Genomic DNA, 25159 nt, shown 5'->3' on the forward strand with positions numbered 1-25159 from the left:
GCGTTACGTAACGCGTTACGGCGCCAGTCTGCCCGGCTTCCCTTTGTCTTAAGCACACAGCGGTAGGCAGGCAATAATGATACTAATAAGGTACACACACAAAATTCTAATGCATATATTAAAGAATTGTAACTAAGAATGAAATATATTTTATAATCAATAAAAGATTTTATTAATAAATAATCTTTCCTTACATTATCATATTAATATATATAAGATTTAAGTAATAACCTAAACTTTTCTCGAGTTAAACAATTACAATATTAAATAGTTCAACTTAGATCAGTTTAAGTTATCACTTCTGTCAGGCGTCCCGAGACGTAGAGATATTTATTTCATATTCAAACTATATACAGTCATCTAAACTTGAAAATTTATTCTATTCAAATGAGATTTCATTTAAATTAATAATTACATTTCAACATGACTCACCCAGGGAAAAAATTAAGTACTTACTGGCAACACTACGCAGTTCTCAGCTTCGTCGCGTCGCTTAACCGTATCTTAAGCAATCAAAAACGTCGCCGAGGTCAAAATCAGCAGCTGTGTAACATTGGCCTTATGATAATTTTAAAACCGGTCAGTTGTTATAAAAACATCGCGTCAGTAACTCGCAATGATAAACAAAACAATTATATGTTTGTTAATTATATTTAATTACGAATGTAGAAGTTTAACTAATCAGAATATCGGTGAAGTTTTCGCTTGGAAACAAATGAGCTATGATTTCAATGGCGTCCTATGTAAGTATACTTTTTTAATGGTATAGGCGTACGGCAAATGAGCCAACTGAAGATTAAGATGTTATGTCCCTTGTGCATCTTAAGCGATGATTTCCGGTTCAAACCCAGACAGGCACCACTGAATTTTCACGTGCTTAATTTGTGTTTATAATTCATCTCGTGCTCGGCGAAGGAAAACATCGTGGGGAAACCTGCATATGACTAATTTCAACGAAATCTTGCCACATGTGTATTCCACCAACCCGTATTGGAGCAGCGAGAGCCCTTAGCCCAGCAGTGGGAAATTTACAGGCTGCTAATGTAATGTAAATGTCCCTTGTTCCTGAAGTTACAATGAAGTTTCACTCACCCTTAAAACCGCAACACAATAATAATTATTTCCGTATTTGACGAGTGGTCGGTACCCACCCAGACGGTCTCGCACAAAGTCCTACCACAAATTAAGTATGATTTTAATCAATTATTGTACGCTTGGAAGTGCTTTCCGTATTTCCTATATAAAAAAAATCTTTCTCTTTCAAGGACAAACCACTGACCTTGTCTTTTTACGTAACTATTGACCGCTAAAACGGAAGTGAAACCGAAACAAATAGTACTTAAAGTCAAAATTATATCCTTACTTATATGTATAAGAGGTAATCAATATTGTTATATTTTAGACGACCTCCGTGGTCGAGTAGAGTGTACACCGGTTTACATCGTACGCCACTTCGAGGTCCGAGTCGATGTAGAAAAAGTTCATTAGTTTTCTATGTCGTCTCGGGTCCGGGTGTTTGTACCGTCGTTACTTCTGATCTTCCATAACACAAGTGCTTCAGCTACTTACATCGGGATCAGAGATGTAATGTGAAGTTGTCCAATATTTATTTATATTGTATTTCGATATTGTGGCGACTGCTAAAACTTTGTTTTCTTCCCCTTTTATCTCTCACGTCTGGTTTTATCGACCAATCAGAAAATTGTGCACTCAAGTTATCAGGGGTGCGGACAAAGACACTAACCTAACATCTGTCCTCTTTATATAAGTAGTTTATACTTATTAATACTACTTACAACGAATTAAATACCCCAAATCATATGACGTTTTAAGACTGAACACAAAAAACAATCAAAATACATTAATGAACTTAGGTAGGACTTTAATTCGTTTTCATTAATTTAAAACATCCTGTACACTATCGGAGATGTTGTTCCCCTGTACGTACCCTCGCGCCCGTTCCCCGCACAGTCCCCTTTGACTTCAGCCGGCATTAATAATTTTGTTAAACGGCTTTCGTATTTGTAATATCAGTATATTTTTGACGTTATTGTTTAATTAGTCTCAAACGTTGTGAATTTACGTTCTGTCTGTTGTTCACACATAACATAACATAATCAGCCTGTAAATTTCCCACTGCTGGGCTAAGGCCTCCTCTCCCGTTGAGGAGAAGGTATGGAGCATATTCCACCACGCTGCTCCAATGCGGGTTGGTGGAATACACATGTGGCAGAATTTCGTTGAAATTAGACACATGCAGGTTTCCTCGCGATGTTTTCCTTCACCGCCGAGCACGAGATGAATTATAAACACAAATTAAGCACATGAAAATTCAGTGGTGCCTGCCTGGGTTTGAACCCGAAATCATCGGTTAAGATGCACGCGTTCTAACCACTGGGCCATCTCGGCTCTTCACACAATATACAGCAAAGCGTCGTTTCAAACAGCGCGACCCGCTTTACTTTAGAAATAAGAATAAACTTGTAACCCCTACTTTCCGTTTGCATACGGTACAGAGAACGTTTTTGGGCAATGCTATACGCATATATAAAAAGACACCGGGAAATGTAACCAATTTAACATTTACGAAATTTAAAAAGTTTATTAAGACTAAATTAATAAATAAATCTTATTATTCATTAAAAGAGTACTTTTTAGAAAAAAAAAACGCCTGGATTTAGGCTCGGGTTCCGTCACGGGACACTGATTATTGTAAAAAATCAGCATTGTAAATCTGTTTATTTGAAAAGTGCAACTATGCGAGTCTCTTGCCGTGTCTCCTCGCTGGAGGCTGCATCCGAAACGGTGGTAGTATTTTAATATCGACGATTCAAAAACGCTTCGTTGTGAAGTTTACTTGAATAAAATTGATTCGATTTGATTCAACAGTTCTTCGTGTTTAACAAAGACATTTATAATTAATTCTTTTCAGATAACGAAGACTCGAATTTCGAGAAAACGCCGAACGGTTTGCATTTTCAACAAGACGCTCTGGATTCCGAGAAGTTCTTCATTCAGTACAACAATGTGCCCGTAGGCTTTGAAGTTTACGGGAAAAAAGTTATCGTCACTGTGCCGAGAAGGCGGTATGGTAAATAAACATATATATGCTAGAGATAATTATGTTTCACATATATACAACCTCATTTATTAAACAACGAACTGTGCCCGCGACTTCGTGCGCGTTTGAATTTAATAAAAGAGCGTGTCTCTATTATTATTTTACATGTAATTCTAAAATTGTTGCGTAGTTTAAAAGATCCAAGCGTACAGAGCGGGAAGCGACATTTTAATACTCTGTAGAGATATGTTATGTTCCATGAGATAAATGCTGCGGATGTCTTTGCATGACATTCAAAACAATAAATTTATCTACGATTTGAAGTTACTGTTGATGTTTTGAATTTAATAAAAAGCGTGACTTTATTATTGTTTTACATATAATTCTAAAATAAAAGTAGCCTAAGTTACTCCTTATTACATCGGCTATCTGCCAGCGAAAGTCTCGTCAAAATCGGTCCAGCCGTTCCAGAGATTAGCCGGAACAAACAGACAGACAGACAGACAAAAATTGTAAAAAATGTTATTTAGGTATATGCACCGTGTATACATACATATGCATTTATTAAAACGCGGTTATTTTATTATTACAAACAGACAGTAGATATAAGTAGTTAAGTTTAACAGAGTTGTATTAAAGTATGATATTCTTAAGTGCTAAATATTCACATAATACTGTTTAGCGATTACATGATGCGTTTACGAAGTAAATATAATGTTTATTTAACACAAGAGGCGTCGGAAGGATGCCAGTTATTTATAATAACTTATTTATTTATTTATTTTATTTATTTATTTAATATGGAACTCCAACACAGGTGCATATGTAATACAAAAAATACAAGTTTAGACAATAAAATATTAAATGTACCTCCAATTATAGGAGAACACAACATGCACTTATAAAGTATTGATCTCTAAAACAAAACTTAAGAAATAAAAATAAAAGAAAAATAAAAAACTAAAACTAATAATTACAAAACAATGAAATAAAATAATTTATCGAAAACTATTTAATAAATCTAAACTAAACAAAATGTAAACTAAACAAAATGAAAATAAGTTCATAAACAAATTATAGAAACAAATTTACTTTGACTAATAATTTGCATAAAAGGCATAACATTTCTTTTTGAAAGTGCTAAAAGTGTCGAAACCCATGTCGATAGTTGGTATTGCGTTATACTAGCGTCCGCCCCGGCTCCGCGCGGGTGCAATGCTGATACCAAATATAACTACAGAATGTCTTTATGTATAATGTTCACAGTTTTTCAGACATTAAACAATACAATGCTAAGTTTCTGCGTTTTAAATCTGCATCTACGAATATATTCATTTAAATTATACGCTGTAAAGGGCCATATTGATATGTTTACTAAATGCACAATGTATTTAAGGTACTTAATTGGATAAGGATTAATACTTTTTTGCTTAAAATCGCTTCGAATAAGCTATTATTTCTCGTAAAAAGTCAAGGATAAATAACGGTTATTGTGCGTTATCCCTAAGAGATAGACATTTAACAATCGCGAACTTTTTTGTAGACCGTTTTAAGGTGTACAATACTGTAGTACATTATTTTGATTTATCACGTAGGGTTCAGCCAGCGTTTGCAATGTAAGCGCAAAAATGTATTTATTTACGACCTCTAAAATAATTAGTGTTTCTCTACTATATTGTGCATGTATTATACATATAAACCTTCTTGAATCAATATATATATTAAAAAAAACCGCATCAAAATCCGTTGTGTAATTTTAAAGATCTAAGCATACACAGGGACAGACAGCGGTAAGTGACTTTGTTTTATACTGTGTAATGAAGATGTCCAAGTATGGTTGAGGTGACGTCATCGTAGGTGTAAAATAGATTACATGTCAATTTTTAATACTATCTAAGGAACATGCGGAATCAAGCATTCTCTACATCTATGGCCTGGAAAGAAACATGCATTAAGAAACATCTTCCCAATAACGATTCGTTAAATAGGTTTAAAGAACTTTATTATAAACAAAGACATACAGTCACTTATGTGATAACATAAATTAGTAACATGCAATTAGTCGTCGTTGGCATTCTATGTATAATAAATATAACCAAAAAAAAAAAAAAAAACAAATACAATTGTGCTCAATTTTGTCCCAATGTTCGTGATGAAAAAAAATATATTTGTTCAATAATTAATAACCGGATAATTGTCTTTTTAAATGCATGAAATGAGTCAACATTTTTTACGTGTGAGGGTATACTGTTATAAAGCGGCGCTCCGTTGATTGTTATTGTTGTTTTGCCGTATGGCGTGCGATGTTTTGGTATGAGGTGGCTAGCCCGTCGAGTGCTGCGCTCGGAAACTTGTTTTTGTTTATTGAACGATATGGATAGTCTTATTAAAATATTTTCGAATAAAAATGCAGGTCCCAGATGATTATCTTCTAAAAGAACTTACATCTTTTACAGGAATCCCCTCGACCCTCAATTATGTGGAGATGTCCACGAAGTCACCAGCTCTGAGGCCTTTTCCGAACAGTACGAACTTGGTGTCTGTGTATAGGCCAAGAATTGATGCATGTCATCGACTTTGGATGGTTGATACTGGACTTTTGGAAATACCAGGTAAGGATATCATGGGAAGGCTTTTAGAACTCTAAATTAGGCCTCGTACATTAGCTCTGAGTCTGTGTAGAGGAGGCCCAGTGCCGGATTTAGGGGAGGGCAACTGCGCTGGGACCCCCACAACAGAGATTTCGACGAATCAACAAATATTTAGATATGATCCAATTGATATAAAGTTACTAATTACTGTTTTAAACGTTACCGATAAAAGTAAATGAATTATAGCTTGCTGATTGAAGTTAGAATATTCAAATTAATTTATAATATTATTATTAGAGTCTCTAGGGTCTCCACTCCGTCTTGTGCCTAGGGCCTCCAGACCTTTAAATCGAACTCTGAGGAGGCCAATTGCTACAATACAAGTTTTGACTTTTGCCTTCTTAACAAATTTTTTTTTTATTTATTTTTAATTATGACACATGAAACCTGAGCCGAGATGGCCCAGTGGTTAGAACGCCTGCATCTTAACCGATGATTGCGGGTTCAAACCCTGGCAAGCACCGCTTAATTTTCATGTGCTTAATTTATATTTATAATTCATCTCGTGGTCGGCAGTGAAGGAAAACACCGTGAGGAAACCTGCATGTGTCTAATTTCTGCCACATGTTTATTCGACCAACCCGCATTGGAGCAGCGCGACCAAACTTTCTCCTCAAAGAGAGAAGAGGCCTAAACCCAGCAGTGGGAAATTTACAGGCTGTTAATGTAATGTATTTAAGGTACTTAATTGGATAAGGGTTAAACCATTATTCCCAAAATGTCTGAACGTGTAACTATTTTGATTCTTTTAGGTAATCGAAGTCAAGTGCAAAAACCCGCCATCGTCATATACGACTTAAAGACAGACAGACAAATCTTAAGATACGAGCTAAAGGACACGGATCTCGTGAACGAAAGGACGCCCGGAGGTAATCATTTCTCTTACATTTGACGACCTCCGTGGTCGAGTAGAGTGCACACCGGTTTACATGGGTACACCACTTCGAGGTCCGAGTCCATGTAGAAAAACTTCATTAGTTTTCTATGTCGTCTCGGGTCTGGGTGTTTGTACCGTCGTTACTTCTGATCTTCCATAACACTAGTGCTTCAGCTTACATTGTGATCAGAGTAATGTATTTGATGTTGTCCAATATTTATTTATTTATTACGAAAACCTTATAGGAATACTATCGTGTATTCATCTGTCACGATCTGTTTTGTCTGAATTCGATCTGATATCATCAGTTTGATGATCGTATAGACTTGTACAGATTGTCCCGAGACTGTGGAAGGCGATTGCACGCTTTTTTTTAACATATTATTGTTATTATTTGAGATGTTGACGTATTCTGCGGTAACCCTCTAAAAAGGCCAAACATAGTTATAGTCTAAGCCGTTCCTTCAGGTTATGAGAGTGATAGAATAGGTGGGGGGGGGGGGCAGCTTGTATATAACATATCCGGTTTTATCTTTCCGATTATTAATTTTGGAAATTAAATCAGAAATCAAAGGAGGACTCGTGAGAAATACAAGTATATCTATTTATAAATATGTCTTTAGCCCCCCCCCCCCATTTTACTGTTAAACTGTTGAGCCTAATTATTTGAAATTAACATACAACATAGTCTACAGGAAAATGTAACTTCTTAACTAAACTTCTACTTAAAACTAATAATAAAGACGCTTCACACAAAACTGACTTCCAATTTTTTTCAGGATTAACTTCAATCACAGTCGATGTTACGAGTGATAAGTGTGAAGACGCCTTCGCTTACATCAACGACTTGGCAACCGAAGGAATGATTGTATTTTCGTTGAAGTCTAAAAACAGTTGGAGATTGAGACATCCAAGCTTCGCCCATAATGAAATGTCTTTGAATTTCACAATAGGGGGTACGTATAACTCTTACTATGGCTATAAGGATTGGAAAGACAATTGAATGTGGCGGAGATGAGAATGCTGAGACGAATGTGTGGTGTTACGCGAATGGATAGGGTAAGGAATGAGTTCATAAGAGGGAGTTTGAAAGTGGCACCGGTAACCGAGAAGCTATCTGGAAACCGGCTGTCTTGGTACGGGCATGCTATGCGGAGGAATGAGGACCATGTTGTGAGAAAGGTTTAGAGAATGGATGTGGATGGATATAGAGGCAGGGGACGACCAAAGTAGTCTTCGTTCTACTGGTTTTCAAGCCAACAATTCTCCAGTTTCTGTTGCCAATCTTCCAATCTGCTCTGGATCTCAGGTCCATCTTCACCAACCAGTACAATGTCCTCGGCAAAAATCATGCACCAGGGTGCCTCCTCCTGTATGTCCGCCGTTAGAGCGCCCATAATCAGCAGAAATAATAATAATAAGGAATAATTTATTTCATTGTGTCTGTTATTTAATCAAAATTAAAATGTACTTTATTCAAGTAGGCTTTTACAAATACTTTTAATTTATTCATCATTTAACAAACAATATTAAGTGAAGCTACCGCCGGTTCGGAATGCAGATTCTACCGAGAAGAACCGATACTCAGTAGTTACTCTTTTTAGAAATACAAAGTTATTTTAGTTAAATACAATTACTTGGTGGTAGGGCTTTGTGCAAGCCCGTCTGGGTAGGTACCACCCACTCATCAGATATTCTATCGCCAAATAACAGTACACTGTATTGTTGTGTTCCGGTTAGAAGGGTGAGTGAGCCAGTGTAATCACAGGCACAAGGTTGGTGGCGCATAGGTGATGTAAGGAATGGTTAATATTTCTTACAGCGCCTTTGTCTATGGGCGATGGTGACCACTTACCATCAGGTGGCCCATATGCTCGTCCGCCAAACAATGCCATAAAAAAATATATTACATATGTAGGTATATAATACATCCTGCCTGGAAGTCAACAAGTAAACAAAATTCATAACGAGATCAACTTCCTACCGACACTTTTAATTTGAATAACATAAGACTTTGTTATACGATATAATTCTCAAGGTTACGTGATTAGCTGGCGAGACGGACTGTTCAGCATCGCGTTGTCGGAACCTGACGCTGAAGGTCATCGAACTGCGTTCTACCATCCCTTAGTATCTACCTTGGAATTCACAGTCAACACGAAGTTTCTTCAGAGTGGAAAATCTATTGATAAACATGTTAAGGTTCGTTTCTTTATCTTTAACAATTTTAATGGTAGAACATATTAGATTTATATTTTGTATGAATATTTGTATTATCTGTGTATTTATTCATATGTCATCTCCAGTGACACGTCACGAAAGCGCGGGAAAATAAGATATTATAAGAATCAGAAGTGGTAATTTATTAAAAAAAAAAAAACAATCTACCTTACAAATCACTCCTAATTTATTAATTATTTATTCAAATGGAAAATTTAGCAATAATCTTATTTACATTAATTAATGACAATAAACCCAATGTGACACACTAAATTAGCTCACGTGCCGACAGCGAGACGACAGTCTAACACGAGCGCGAGATAAAAAGTAATCCGAGTCTTAGAATCGCGCGCGTTTTATACTTTGTAACAGGTGGACTGGTTATGGTAGGGATGTCACTCCTTATAATATATAAAATGGCGCGAGGTGAAGACTATTTAATCTAATTCATAAACCGTCCCTACATATGAACACTAACCCCAGTACATAATCTACAGCCAAACAGCAGTACTTAAGAGCGTAGTTTGTAAGCATGGGAATTAATTTTAGAACACACACATAGGTACTTTTCAATAATACAGTTGCATTGTGCAGTGTATCGTACGCATCCCCGGAGATAATTAGTTGCTTGTTTTCGGTGCAACGAATAAATTAAATTTTCATTGCGCGTTCATAACGTAGAATTTATAAAAATACATTTAATTACGAGTAATGTATTAGCTATAAGGTTGTCACTCGCAAACGCAATTATAAATTATTTGTTAGCATAGGGTGCGGTCAGAGTGCATTAAGATGCCAAATATTCATTATGATTTTTATTTTTTCAACTGCTTTCGTCTAACTAAATAATAATAATTATTTTCTTGATATTTTAAGGTTAGTAGATATACCGAATTAAATTAAAGTAAAGACACATTAAATAATCACTTCTTAAATTTTATAAATATAAATAACGGAGTTAAATATAATTTTTTTTAATACTCTATTTTTAAGTAAAATATTCGAATTAAATATTTTAAATCAACTTCTCGTCCATTTCGGTACAAATACTATTTTTCATAGTGAGCAATTCGGTTTTACAAGAGGTCGCTCGACAACTGATGCGAGAATAGCACTTCTTAAACATATTTACGATGCTTGACAAAAATCACAGAATGCTATTGGAGTATTCTGTGATTTGTCTAAAGCATTTGATTGTGTAGAACACGAGACGCTTCTTTATAAGCTTAAATACTACGGTATTAAAGGTAAAGCTCTTGATCTCATTGCTTCATATTTAAGTCAAAGAGTCCAGCAAGTTTTCAATAATGGCATTAAGTTTTCTGGATCTACGTTATAAATGAGTGTTCCACAAGGATCAATTTTGGGTCCCTTTCTATTTCTAGTATATATAAATGATCTTCCTTTCTATGTTAAAGGTATTTGTGATATAATGTTGTTTGCTGACGATACTTCACTGATTTTTAAGGTAGACAGGAAAAAACTGACTATGACGATGTGAACGGTGCATTATCACAGATACACGATTGGTTTACAGTAAATAATTTAGTTTTGAATACTCAAAAAACGAAATGTGTAGTTTTTACCCTACCAAATTTTAGAAAGCAAAATTATAATATATCTTTAAATGGTGGCCGTCTTGATGTAGCCAATACTACGGTTTTTTTTTTGGGAATAGCATTGGATTCCAAACTTCAGTGGAGTCCTCATTTATCGTCCCTGACAGGAAGACTCAGCTCCGCAACATAAAAATTAACAATTGTGTCCCACGACACTCGCGCCCCACCCTTATGCTAACTTGTCTATGTGTGCGTAGACGTTTTGCGAAATTATAAGAGTCGGCTCGAAATAAAAATTGACGTGCTCTCACCTTGGGCTCTGGGGAGGGACTGAAAATTTATTGACAGCGATGTCGAATAATAAGTCAAAACCGTCAAATTATTTTCTCCATACTAAAATGTATGGACGACGAATGCCAAAAAGTAAGCAATATTTAAATAAAAATTACTATAATATTATGTGATATAATAGAAATTTAACACGGTGAACTTATTATTTACACTTTTGTGTCCCCATTTAACCAAAAATACATGTATAAACTAGCAGCTAAATAGCTTAAAAAACGCTAATAGAAAAGGTCGATTTCAGTGTTTGGAGTGATGTTGACGATGAATTTACTGAGTTATTAATACAAATTTTATAAATATCACGCGGTGAAACTTGAGATCTATCTATTAAGATACTGAATGTCTTTTTTCATCCATAATCAATGCTCCAGTTTTAAGATATTTCGAAAATAGTAAGCGCTATTTAGGCGTTCCGCAAGGACTGTCCTCTTAAATCGAATCATATCAATTTTGAAGCGTTTTCGAATCGTCAATATTTAAACAACGTTGGCTTAGTATTTTTTATTTTCTATATGACATAGGTAGGCGAACGAGCAAATGGGCAACCTTATGCTTAGTGTTCACCGCCCATAGACAATGGCGCTGTAAGAAATATTAACCATTCCTTACATCACCAATGCGCCACCAACTTTGGGAACTAAGATGTTATGTCCCTTGTGCCCGTAGTTACACTGGCTCAGTCACCCTTCAAACCGGAACACAACAATACTAAGTACTGTTATTTGGTGGTAGAATATCTGATGACTGGGTGGTACCTAAACAGAAGGGCTTGCACAAAGCCCTACCACCAAAATTATTGAGTGCTGTATAAGTATTGTTGTGTTCCGTAACGCGTTACGCAACGAAGCGGTTTAACATTCCATAAGAAGTTATCAAATGTACTTGACGGAATTGTACAAAGCTTACCAAGTAATTCCTTGTTTAACAATAATACACCCTTCGATTATTTATATGTCTGGCCATCAATGACGAGAACACGTCGAAAAAAATACTGGCTAACAGTCGGTAACCAACTACACGCACACTAGTAAACTTGTATGACGATTGGCGTTTCAAACGTAGCTGTCACGCACACAAAGATAATTCAGTCGTTTGATTTATTATTTTTTTTAAATATTGGACAACATCACATACATTACTATGATCCCAAATGTAAGTAGCTGAGGCACTTGTGTTATGGAAAATCAGAAGTAACGACGGTACAAACACCCAGACCCGAGACAACATAGAAAACTAATGAACTTTTTCTACATCGACTCGGACCTCGAAGTGGCGTACCCATGAAAACCGGTGTACACACTACTCGACCACGGAGGTCGTCCCGGTGCGACACTCTGTCTAAAAATGAGTATGAGCTAATTATATTAATAGTTTATTATTATTTCAGGTCGCAGGCACTAAAGGTTGTAATACACAGAGCGGCTCACACGACTACCACCCGGGAACTAAGACATTGCTCTACGCTAATGTAGCTCAAGACGCCATTTTGTGCTGGCGGGTCGACAACAAGATGGCGCCCGAGAACATCGGCGTGGCTGTTCAGGATCATGAGAAATTAGCTTATATATCTGGTATGTTTCAATAGACTTAGACTTTTAATAATTAAATATCAAAATGTATGAATTAAATTTTTCTAATATTATGATGATTGATATCATATATGTGTGTGCGTGCGATTTGTGTGTGAGTCTTTAACTCTTTAATTAACAAACTGTTAATCACTGCACACGATACAACATAACACAACACAAACTTCCATTGTACCCCCTTAGGGATACAATCTTAGCGGATATCTACACCCTATAGGGAACCTACCAGCCAACTTTCAAGTTTGTACGTGTTATAGTTTCAGAGATTTCGTGATTAATCAGTGAGCGGTATTTCGATTTTATATACATAAATTTTAATTACAGATTTAAAAGTAATTGGCGATGATGTCTGGCTACTAGTGATCAGATGCATAATTTCGTGTACTCGACTTTAAATGTAAAAGATTACAATTTCTACATACATAAGTAAGTATAGAACCAAGTCGCTTCCCGACATCTTTACGCTTGGATCTTTTAAACTACGCAACGCGTTTTAATGCGGTTTTCGTCAATAAACAGAGCGATTCAAGAGGAACGTTTATATGTATGATACATTCATATAGTAGAGAAAAGCCAATTAATTTCCTGGCTGGTAAAAACACAAAAATTTTCCTTTTTAAATAACTTCTTCTTCTAACTTCTTTTCGAATACATAATGAATATTCAAGCTCTCAAATATTGTTTATTTGGCTTTTGATCTCTTTCGAACAGACTATAGTTAAAATACTATGTCTTTTTCAGGGCCAACGTGTACGACTTAATACGGAACACGCCGTGCGAGAAGAAATTATAATTATCCTTTTGTTAAAAATATGATCCCGAGAGTTTTCTTTTTTAGTATAAACTGTAACATAAAATAAAAAATACAACCAAATTGATATTAAGAGAACTGATGCTTGAATTATTATTATTGCTAGTAGATAATTATAACATTTCTTACGTAAAAGTTGTTTTATTGAACCTATTTGACGCCATTTTGATTTTAAACGAAAAAAAAGTTCAAGATAATGTAAATCTTCGAAAAATCTTTGATACTTGTGCTAAATAAGAATAAAACTGTTTTATATATGCAACAAAAAAGTAAATTTTATGTTTATGACGGCGAATCGCAAGCGCCATCTTTAAAATTCAACGAACAAGATTTGACAGCTGACAGGTCTGGTGAAACAACTCGATGTTGGCGGGAATGTTGAACGCCGCCATTGTTGTGGAGCAGGGCCAGATCTACCATATGGCTTTTTGGACTTCAGCCCAGGGCCTCGTGGCTTCAAGGGGACCCCGCTAAGTCAAGTCAAAGTCAAAAATAGACGACAATGCGAAAGAATCCATCATTTTATCAAATTAAATAGATCGTATGGTAATAAAACCCATTCAATTAATTTAATTCAAGTTTACGTTCAGATATGTCTTAGGTGGGCCCCTAAGTAGTGTTAGCCCAGGACTTTAGGTCCCTGCCCTGTTGTGGAGTAGTCAACTGCAAGCGCCACCAATTGCCTTTATTCCTCGTAATTTTTACGTTGCGATATTGTAATGTTTTAAAAAAAAAAGAGTAAATAAGAAAATCCGAGGTAAAAAAAGGTGAAAAACTAAAAATAAATAAATAAATAATATAAATAAATATTGGACAACATCACGTACATAACTCTGATCCCGATGTAAGTAGCTAAAGCACTTGAGTTATGGAAGATCAGAAGTAACGACGGTACCACAAACACCCAGACCCGAGACAACATAGAAAACTAATGAACTTTTTCTACATCGACTCGGCCGGGAATCGAACCCGGGACCTCGGAGTGGCGTACCCATGAAAACCGATGTACACACTACTCGACCACGGAGGTCGTCAATATATATGAACTAAAAAAAAATATATAATATACATTACCACGCAAACTTCCACCGAAAATTGGCTTGAACGAGATCTAGTAAGTAATTTTATTAATACGTCACAAATCCAAACCGCAATTTACCTTTCATTCAATTAACTCGAATGTAAAAATAAAAAATTGAATTTCATAAACATAAACCTTGTCACTTGCTGCTACGTAACCCTTCATGGGCGAGTCCGACTCACACTTGGTCACTTTTTTTTTAGTATAGTTTCAGCTCAATCGGTTGCGTTTAAATTGTTTAAAACTCAGTTGTAAGATGTGACCCATACATTATCTCCTCCTGACCAATCTCAAGGGAGACCAGCCAACTACCCAGAAGATATATAGGTATAAAGAACTTTATTTCTCATAAGAATTTACCATTCACTTAAAATGAGATACAATGAACATTTCTATACATTTGCAAAACAGTTTTAACATCTGGGCCGTTGGATATAAAAGGCTTTATTTACTATAGCGAGGATATTAAATGATTTTTTAGTTTGACTTTAAACATCTCCATACTATCACATAGTTTTATTTCATCTGGTAGTTTGTTGAACAGCTGTACTCCCTCAAACAGAATTGTCTTTTTACCATAATTAGTTCTTACATTATCAATATGAAGTTTATATTTATTCCTTAAATTCGAAATATGCGGTCTCTCACAAATCCTTATCTCTGATTGAATGGAACCTGATTTAATTTGTTTGATTAGAATGCATGTATAGTATGTGTATAGTTGTGATATATTCAATATTTTTGTTTCATTATAAAGTTGTGTCGTTGGAGTAGAATAGTGATATTTATATAGAGTTTTGATAATCTTATTTTGTATTCTTTGTAAAGTATTTAAATTTGAAGTAGTAGTGGATCCCCAGACCTGTATTAGATATTCTAAATGAGATTTTACTAAAGAATTATATAAAATGTTTCGGATTCTTTTTGGTATACAAGTGGAGATTCTATTGATTGCTCCTAATATTGATTGCAGCTTTGTTCTAATATGGTTAATATGTATCTTGAAATTTAGTTTGTCGTCTAACCATAAGCCAAGATATTTTTCATGATGAGAGCGCTGTAATATATCGTTATTTATCGTCAGCGGAGTGAAGTCAGGTATCTTTTTATTTTTAGCAGAGAAAATAATAAATGAAGTTTTAGCAGTATTGATTGTAAGTAAATTGTGTTTGAACCACTCATTTATCAAATTTAGATCATTTTGTGCATTGATTACAATTTCATGAATAGATTTATGAAAATAAAAAAGACAAGTGTCGTCTGCATATAGTGTAAGATTGCCAGTTAATCCTATCTTTTCTATGTTGTTTATGTAAATTAAAAATAATAAGGGTCCTAGAATAGATCCTTGAGGGATACCGTACGTCACATTTTGGGAAGCGCTAGAAAAGTTATTAATTTTAACTACTTGCTGTCTATTTTTTAAATATGACTCAAACATCGCTAAGGCAGTTCCTGTCACGCCAACGTTACATAATTTGGATAAAAGTTTTTGATGACTTATTGTGTCAAAGGCCTTTTTTAAGTCAATAAAGATACCTAATGCAATGTTCTTTTTATCAATGTTAGTTTTAATTTTAGTAATTAAGTCTACAACAGCTGAGAGAGTACTCGACTTTGGACGGAAACCATATTGTCGTTTACTTAAGAACTGTTTTTCAGTCAAATACCCATTTAAACGATTATATAAGATACGCTCAAATATTTTCGACATTATTGGCAGAACAGATATCGGCCTATAATTACTTGGATTGGATCGGCTACCAGATTTAAATATAGGACTGACCTTTGCGATCTTAAGTGAATCGGGATAAATTCCTTGTGCAAGGCATACATTTATACAATTTGTAAGTCTTACAAGTATAACACCTTTAAGACATTTAATCGCTTTTGTGCTAATTCCATCCAAACCCGTGCTTGTATTACAGTCTAGTTTATCAATAATTTTAGAAACTTCGTCTGAACTGCAAGGTGTGAAGTTTGTTAATGTAATGTTATGTGTGTAACCATCTTCATACATGAAAATGTTCTGTGTACTTTCATGGTATGGCTTCGGTATTTTAGAAGCTAGCTCCGTGCCAATTGACGAAAAAAAAGTATTAAAGAGATCACATATTTTGTTACCGTCAAAAACCATTCCTGAATCTGACATCATTTTGGGAGGAGCAAAACCATCCCTAATCTTATTCAAAGCCAAACTATTCATCACTTCCCACATTTTTTTGGGGTTGTTTTTTACCTTATCAAATAGATTATAATAATATTCGCTTTTATGCATTTTAATGAGTTTCGGTACTCTGTCTCGTTCTGTATTCAATTTTTTATGTATGATTTCATTCCCCGGTAAGGCTTTATTTTGCTTCCATAGGCTATTGCGCTCATTTATAGAATCAATAATATTTTTATTTATCCAGTCCTTTCGAGGTGGGTTAAGTATTTTTGTTTTATTGATTTTATTTTTCATTATGAATTTCGATATAAATTTTTCTAAATAATCATAATCGTCACTTTCATTATTGTATGTAGCATTTAGTGCATCAAAGTATAGTTGTTTATAATTAAGTGCCTGATAGTCTATCTTTTTATTTCTTTGCGGTGATAGACTGCTAATTTCAAGATATATTTGCTTGTGGTCAGACAAGGCGGATTCAATTATCGATATATTAAATGAATGATTGTTTATATCAGTACATATATGATCTAATAATGTGCTGGTTTTAGTGGTTTCACGGGTATTGTGTGTTTTAGTTCTTTTATTTATAATTCTATATCCAGCCTCCTGTATGCTGCTTAAATATTGCGTAATATTTGTACCAGTGCTTAACAGGTCGATGTTAAAGTCTCCTAAGATGATCGATCTTTTTCTATTATTTAGTTGTGTGATATATTTATTTAAAAAATCCTTTAAGTTAGTTTCCCCTGGTTTGTAAATAGCGCCAATATTGAGTGATAATTTATCAATGCTTATCCATAAGTAATGATTTCCATTTTCTTCTAATTCTTCTGTAACGTCATATTTTATACTATTGTGTATATAAATCGACACTCCGCCTCCTCTACTATTCTTTCTATAATTGTATATGTGTTTATAATCCGGTAAATAATAAAGTTTTGCATCGGATTCCGATGTTATCCACGTCTCAGTGAATATACACAGGTGCGTAGTTTTCGGTATCGCTTTAAGTATACACTTTATCTCATCGAGCTTACCATGTTTGCGAATACTACGCACATTGGCATAAAATAATCGTAGTGATGACGAGTGTAAGGGAATATCTTCGTATTTTTTTATAATGTAGTGATTTATTTCTTTTATTGGTTTTATATTTTTTAATTTTTCTGCGTTTTGTTTTACTGTGCTTGTTAGTTTTTTTTATTGGTTTTATTAGCAATAATTGTGGGTATACCTTTAATATACTTTATAATAAGATCTTTCTCACCATTAGCAATTCTTTTTTGCAATTCGTCTCTTAACTGTTGCATAAATAGTTTTTGTGTGGTTGTCTGATCAGAATATATTTTTATGCCTTCCGGTAGTTTATGCTTGTTGTAGACAAGGTATTTTGGGATGTCCGTATTATTAAAAAATACTTTTATAGGTCGCGACTTATTAGGAATATATTTTCCCAGGCGCATTGTTTTGATTGGTTTAGGGCAGTTATCATAAAGTGGTAATATTAGATCAATTATTTTATTCTCATCATGTTGACGCCTATTTTTATAGTTGTTATCATTTTTTTCGGAAATACCCACCACTATGATATTTTTTTCGCGTTCGAAACGATCTTTGACTTCGAGGATTAGGTTTTCATTCATAAGCGGAAGCGAGTTTGGTGTTAAGGAACATGTACACTTTTGATTTTTGATTATTGTTATTTCATCTTCCAAAGCTTTAACCTTATTTTGAGTTCCAGTATAACTTAATTTAATTTTTTCTATTTCCAAATTTATTTGATTAAATTGTTGTATGAGGTTTTCGTTACTAGATTGGATAATTTTTATTTCATTTTTTATAGTGCGTATTTCTTCTTTTATCATAATCAAGTTTTCGTTTTGAGTTTGGCCGAATTTTTCTAACAATGACATAATGTCCCTATGAAAATTTTGTTGGTCTTTTTGGTAATCAAATATCTCAGAGCGTTCTTTGCGTTTTCTTGGATTTATATTAATGAATGGATCTTCGTGATCATATGTAGATAGATTGGGTACTGACCCGCTCACGCTTTCGCTACCGCTTATCAATATGTTACTGGGTGGCGTTCGCTGTAGGCTCATCGTATATTTTTTTTAATAGGAGCGAACAAGATAAAAAAATAGCAGCGGTACTCTTTACTCGAGGGGGTGAGGGGAGCTGCACTGACGCCGATGCACCTTAACTCGTTCTTCAGTACAATCACAATGATATTAGTACCAATTATATTTTATACGAAAACACTGTTTAAAACTTTGAAAATTAGAAACACTTTTGGTTGGCGAATTTTTCAATAATTTTAAAATATTTTTACGAATTTGCAACACGTCCACTTCCAACGGTCACCAAAATATTATTATATTGGACTCAAGTGTGTGCACAAACACAGATGCATTGTCTATTCCCTTAATCACAATCCGATTAGACGTCATATCCGACAAAACCGGAAAGAATTCAGGATCAATGATTTTACATGCTTGCAATACCCATTCCCACTGTAGAGAGGCAAGCACCACTGAGTTTTCATGTGCTTAATTTGTGTTTATAATTCATCTCGTGCTCGATGAAGGAAAACATCGTGAGGAAACCTGCATGTGTCTAATTTCAACGAAATTCTGCCACATGTGTATTCCACCAACCCGCATTGGAGCAGCGTGCAATATGCTCCAAACCTTCTCAAAGGGAGAGGAGGCCTTGGCCCAGCAGTGGGAAATTTACAGGCTGCTGATGATGATGATGAATTATTATTTTATATTATTAATATTATTAAAACCATTGCCGATAAATGGCGGCATGCTGATGCGTCCACATCTTCCAAAGATTAAAACAATCAAATGTCTATTAATTATTGGGGCCTTATAAATAACAGCATCATAAGATTTTAAATTAACATGGTTATCTTTATAACTAACAGTATTTAAAACGGGATATTTACCATGTTTTCTATTTTTATTTGGTGAAGCTCGATATTTCGACATTATCTACGAACGTCTTGTTCACGAGACTCCAGCAAATAAAAAAAATAAAAAACATGGTAAATATCCCGTTTTAAATACAGTTAGTAACAGTAACATGTTTACGAATAGCTATTTCAATAAATATTTCACGCTTTTTAGAAATTTATCTAATAAAATTTAATAATATAAATGATGACTTAAAATATAAACATTATTATTTGACAACCATAACCAAGAGATGGCGATTTGTGCCCATATACATACACACAGTAAAAATAGTTACTGTATAAATCTTGACCATGTGCAATGGTGGCAAGAATGCTAGCAGCATTTCCCTGTTGAATCGCAACTCCGTTTCTCTGGACAAAAATCGAACCAGCCACTAGCCAACCAGGTGCTATACTTTTTTTGTATCTTCGTTGGTCCTCTTTGATCCCATAATCTTCAGTTAAGATTCTCATCTTGTAACCGCTGGGCGATTTAAAAACTCTAAGGATACAAGATAACCTCTTAGTAAACTTACGACCATGAATTCCGTTAAACGAATTAAATATGATGTAACCACTTACAAGGAAAATTGTACTCGTACAAAAAATATTTATACTAATAATATTTATAAATAGTCTTTCTGTACTGGAAATTCAGATATTGTGTGTAGTGTTTATGGCGTGTTCAGATCTTAGAAATGACCTTGGATATATTTGGCCGTAAAGTATTCCCACTCTTCAGTTATTCGCCCTTCAAACATCAATATTTAGTATTATAGTGTTCCAGTCTGAAGGTCTAGTGAGCCAGTGTAACTACAGGCACAAGGGACGTTACATCTCAGTTCCCGAGGTTGGTGGCGCATTGTTATCAGGGCCGGATTTAGGGCATTGCAGCCGGGGCAACTCCCTGGGGCCTCCACAATAGGGGCTCCAAAATAAAGTTTCCGACGGTTAAGAATTTTAATGTAATATTTGTTTATATATCTGGATATATTCAGTTTATAATATTATTATTAATAATGCTTTTAAAAGATAATAAAAATTAAATAAATGATTGACTAACTCTACTGATAGAAATGAAATTGTTCTATTTAATTAGTGAAATAATAATTAGGGGCCCCCACTCTTCCTGGGGCCTCCAGACCTCCAGATTCAATCCTGGGTGTTACAGGAAATGGTTAATATTTCTTACAGTATCAATGTTTATGGAAAGGGGAATCATTTACCATAAAGATGGCCCCTTCTTCCATCCGTGTGTAAAAAAGCGGTATTTATTTCCCGTAGTGTATTAACAATCAATAAACAAACATTTTAATTTAGTTTTAATCCTTTATGATTTTCTTATATTAACATTTTGGCAAAATTTTAAAGACCTTTCAATATTTGAACCTTCGAAATCAACATATAAAATGTCGTACTTGAATTTAAGTTAGAGTAACATACAAAATATTAAATGTCATATTTTTAGTATTAAAGTATGTATATACGAGTCGATCAGTCATCAATCAAAAAAACACCCTTAAGGGGTGAAACGGGGGTTGGGAATTTGTGTTTTTATAAATTATAAATTTCGTGCAGCTAAATCCGCAGGTTTAGCTAGTTTATAAATGAGTGTAATGTTTATACAGCCTTTTTCCAATCACAAGAAGAGTAAAGTCAAGTTAACAACTTTGACATTAAATTGACGCCATATAGACAGTCGTTCCTTAACATACATAATTATAATATATTTAGAATTATTCTGCTAAAGCCTCTGGCCTAAGCCCTCCTTCAACAATTTCCAGGTTTTTCTTATCTGTGCTGTTTTTATCCAATCTTTTTTTTTTATTTCATCAACCGGTCGTTCTTTAGGGCTGTCTCTCTTGCCACTTGGCTGACCACGAGTGCTGTATAATCTATGGTTTAATTCACGAAAAAGTTAACCTATGTTACGACAGTTTGTTTTGTTCTAAGCACAAGAGGACAAGAGTCAAATAAACAATATTTGACATCGATTTGACGCGTTATCTTTGGTCGAGATTTTCAATCATGTATTATATTTATTACAAGCGACCCGCCCCGACTTCGCACGTGTGCAATGTGGATTATCTCTAAGAGAAACATATACGCGGACATCTCTGTAGACCGTTTTAAGGTGTACAATACTGTAGGACATTATTTTGATCTGTCTCGTAGGGTTCAGCCAGCGTTTGCAATGTAAGCGCAAAAACTGTGTTCATTTACGACATCACTTCAGAAACCTCTAAAATTATCAGTGTTTCTCTACTATATTGTGCATGTATTATACATATAAACCTTTCTCGTGAATCAATCTATCTATTAAAAAAAACCGCATCAAAATCCGTTGCGTAGTTTTCAAGATTTAGATCTTATGATACCATAGATACACAGGGACAGACAGCGGGAAGCGACTTTGTTTTATGCTGGATTTGCGACAATTTCACGTTTTGAATGCACGCCGTTATCAGATCTATGTTAATAAAATAAAATTGGATATAAGTCGTTCGTTATCAAGTATTGCAATATAAATATAAATATATCTATCAAGAATTGTCCGTAGGTCATTCTATACGAGATATAATCAAATCGCATTCAATTTTGATTGAGCCGAGATGGCCCAGGGGTTAGAACGCGTGCATCTTAACCGATGATTCCGGGTTCAAACCCAGGCAAGCATCGCTGAATTATCGTAGCGTGATGGTATTAGAAACATTTTTTATTGTAATAATTAAAGGAGGGAGAATGGGCCACGTGATGGTTAGTGGCCCATAGACATGACGCTGTTAGAAATTATAACCTGTAGTTACACTGGCTAACTTACCCTTCAAACCGGTACACAGCATACGGTAGAATATCTGGATGAGTGGATGGTATTTATCCAGACTTGCACGAAGCCCTGCCACCAAGTAATATAAGTATAACTTAAAACCTTCCTCCATAAATAAGCTATTTAAAACTGAAAGAATTTTACAAATCGGTCCAACAGTTTCCGAGATTATCGCAGTCAAACAAACTCTTCAGATTTCTAATATTAGTTTAAATATACGAATGTTTTCGATAAATATCAATAAGTAATGTCTGTCGGCACCTTAACAGTTCGAAGGTCTGGCGGCTTCTTAATGGTATTTCTAAACAAGACGATCATATTCGTAAGTCATAATCAGTATTACTTCAAGTCACATCTGTGACGTTAGTGTCGAACGGTCAACGGAAAAAAAAACTTGGATTAACTCCTTGGACGGTTTTCGTTTTCATTCCGTGTTAAGGTAAGGTTTTTAAATAAGATTAATATTCGATTTTTAAATTATTATAAACAAAACGGTTTTTTTTTTAAATCGTTGCGTTTGATGTCGAAGGTCAATATTTAATCTTAACAGAGATTTTATTGTTTGCATAACATTATTTTATAACCGACTAAGTAAGGATGTTCTCAATTCATCTAAATCTTTATGAATAACAATTAACGGCTATTTTGAGTCGATTAGGTAAATTGATTTTTATTTATTTAGTATTCCTATAATCAAACATTCCAAACGAAACATTTTAAATAATCAAATTCAATTTCTAATTAATAAAACATAATTGTTAAGTACCCACAATGATTTTCCTAAATAGTATTAGTAGTTAACAAACTATTAAATAAAAATTAATCACATAACTGTCTTAAATATTTATATATATAAATCTCTACGGTTGAACCGATTCAAATTAAACTTTTGTGTGTATTTTAGTGAGTGTGTGGTTTACATTGGAACCCGTAGGTGACGCTGCATATAGTATGTATATACTGAATATATCTCTGTATAGATAATGTTTATGATTACTAGAAGCACATAGTTATACAAGCGACTTCCTGGCTTTGCACGTATGCAATGCTGATATTAAACATACTGTAAATGTCTTTATATACAACGTTCACAGCGTTTTCAGTCAGTTCAGATTCTTATTAATCTATATTAAACACACAATGTAGCCGAGATGGCTCAGTGGTTAGAACGCGTGCATCATAACCGATGATTTCGGGTTCAAACCCAGGCAGGCACCACTGAATTTTCATGTGCTTAATTTGTGTTTATAATTCATCTCGTGCTCGGCGCTGAAGGAAAACATCGTGAGGAAACCTGCATGTGTCTAATTTTAACGAAATTCTGCCACATGTGTATTCCACCAACCCGCATTGGAGCAGCGTGGTGGAATATGCTCCATACCTTCTCCTCAACGGGAGAGGAGGCCTTAGCCCAGCAGTGGGAAATTTACAGGCTGTTTATGTTATGTAAACACACAATGTATTGACGACCTCCGTGGTCGAGTAGTGTGTACACCGGTTTTCATGGGTACGCCACTCCGAGGTCCCGGGTTCGATCCCCGGCCGAGTCGATGTAGAAAAAGTTTAATTAGTTTTCTATGTTGTCTTGAGTCTGGGTGTATGTGGTACCGTCGTTACTTCTGATCTTCCATAACACAAGTGCTTTAGCTACTTACATTGGGATCAGAGTAATGTATGTGATGTTGTCCAATATTTATTTATTTATTTATATTTATTTAAGGTACTTATATAATAAGGATTAATATTGTATTATTTAAAATCGCTTATCAAGCTGTTATTTCTCGTAAAAAGTCAAGATAAAAAATGGTTATTGAGGGTTATCTCTAAGAGATAGATATATAACAATCACGGACTTTTATGAAGAACTTTTTAAGGTGTACAATACTGTAGTACATTAGTTGGTGGTCTCCTTCGTGTTGTTCACATTGAGGTTTTTTTATGGTACAGGTTTGGGGACGAGCTATTGGGTCACCTGATGGTAAGTGGTCACCGCCCATAGACAATGGCGCTGTAAGAAAAATTACCATTCCTTACATCACCAATGCGCCACCAGCCTCGGGAACTAAGATGTTATGTCCCTTGTGTAGTTACACTGGCTCATTCGCCCTTCAAATCGGAACACAACAATGCTGAGTACTGTTTGGCGGTAGTATATCCGATGAGCGGGTGGTACCAGCCCGGACGGGCTTGCTCAAACGTTACGGATGGTAGTTATCGTCGTCCTAATCGTCGCTACCATCGATACCTTTTTTTTTTTTTTTTCTCGCTGGAAAAACGCGTTACGCGCTTCCCCCACGTGATGGAAGGTGGAGGGGTGTGTGGGACTCCCCGGAGCTCTGGACGCCGAGTGCGCCCAGGTACGCCGGGTTTACCCACTAAAAAACCAGCGGTACCCTCTCCGTCTTTCGGCGGGCACCACGGGATCGCTTGCGCATGCTACCGTGACGTCCTGACGGTCGGCCCGCCTATGCGAGCCTCAAACACCTAGAGGGGGTTCTCGGGGTACTGAGACCCCCCCTAGTCCCTGCGACGCCTATTGAGGCGGGGGGAGAAGGTGCGCGTAGCGCTGCTGCCATCGATACCTGCAATAACACAGATGCAATAGTTCTGATACTACCCTCATCGTAACTCTCCGCTAGATGGCGTTGAGATCATCGGTGAAGATGTTCTAACCACTGGGCCATCTCGGCTCTTAATAGACGATGAAAGAATATAATTTTCTATGTAATAATTCGTCATACGTAACCATTCATGAGCGAGGGACGTCGACCCCTCCGACGTCAATTTTTGCCAAGCTGAGTGCAGCGGGCACGCGCTCCAATAGTCAATTCTTCAGTCGTTAATGACAAAAGAAACGTCGACGGTATTTATCCTACGTTACGATGATGATACAAAATTTTGAATGGATCAAACCAGTAGAATCTGCTCATTAAAAAGATATGATATAATTCGATTAAAAAAATCATTGCATCTGTTTAGGACTGTGAGCAAACCTGTCTA

General features: G+C 35.4%; 1 pseudogene; it reads left to right on the top strand.

Moving 5' to 3' along the window:
• The first annotated feature begins 505 nt into the window (after positions 1-505).
• LOC113403594 (L-dopachrome tautomerase yellow-f2-like) lies at positions 506-12735 on the top strand (annotated as a pseudogene).
• Positions 12736-25159: the final 12424 nt, after the last annotated feature.

Source organism: Vanessa tameamea, chromosome 31, assembly GCF_037043105.1.
Source record: "Vanessa tameamea isolate UH-Manoa-2023 chromosome 31, ilVanTame1 primary haplotype, whole genome shotgun sequence".
Lineage (NCBI taxonomy): Eukaryota > Metazoa > Arthropoda > Insecta > Lepidoptera > Nymphalidae > Vanessa > Vanessa tameamea.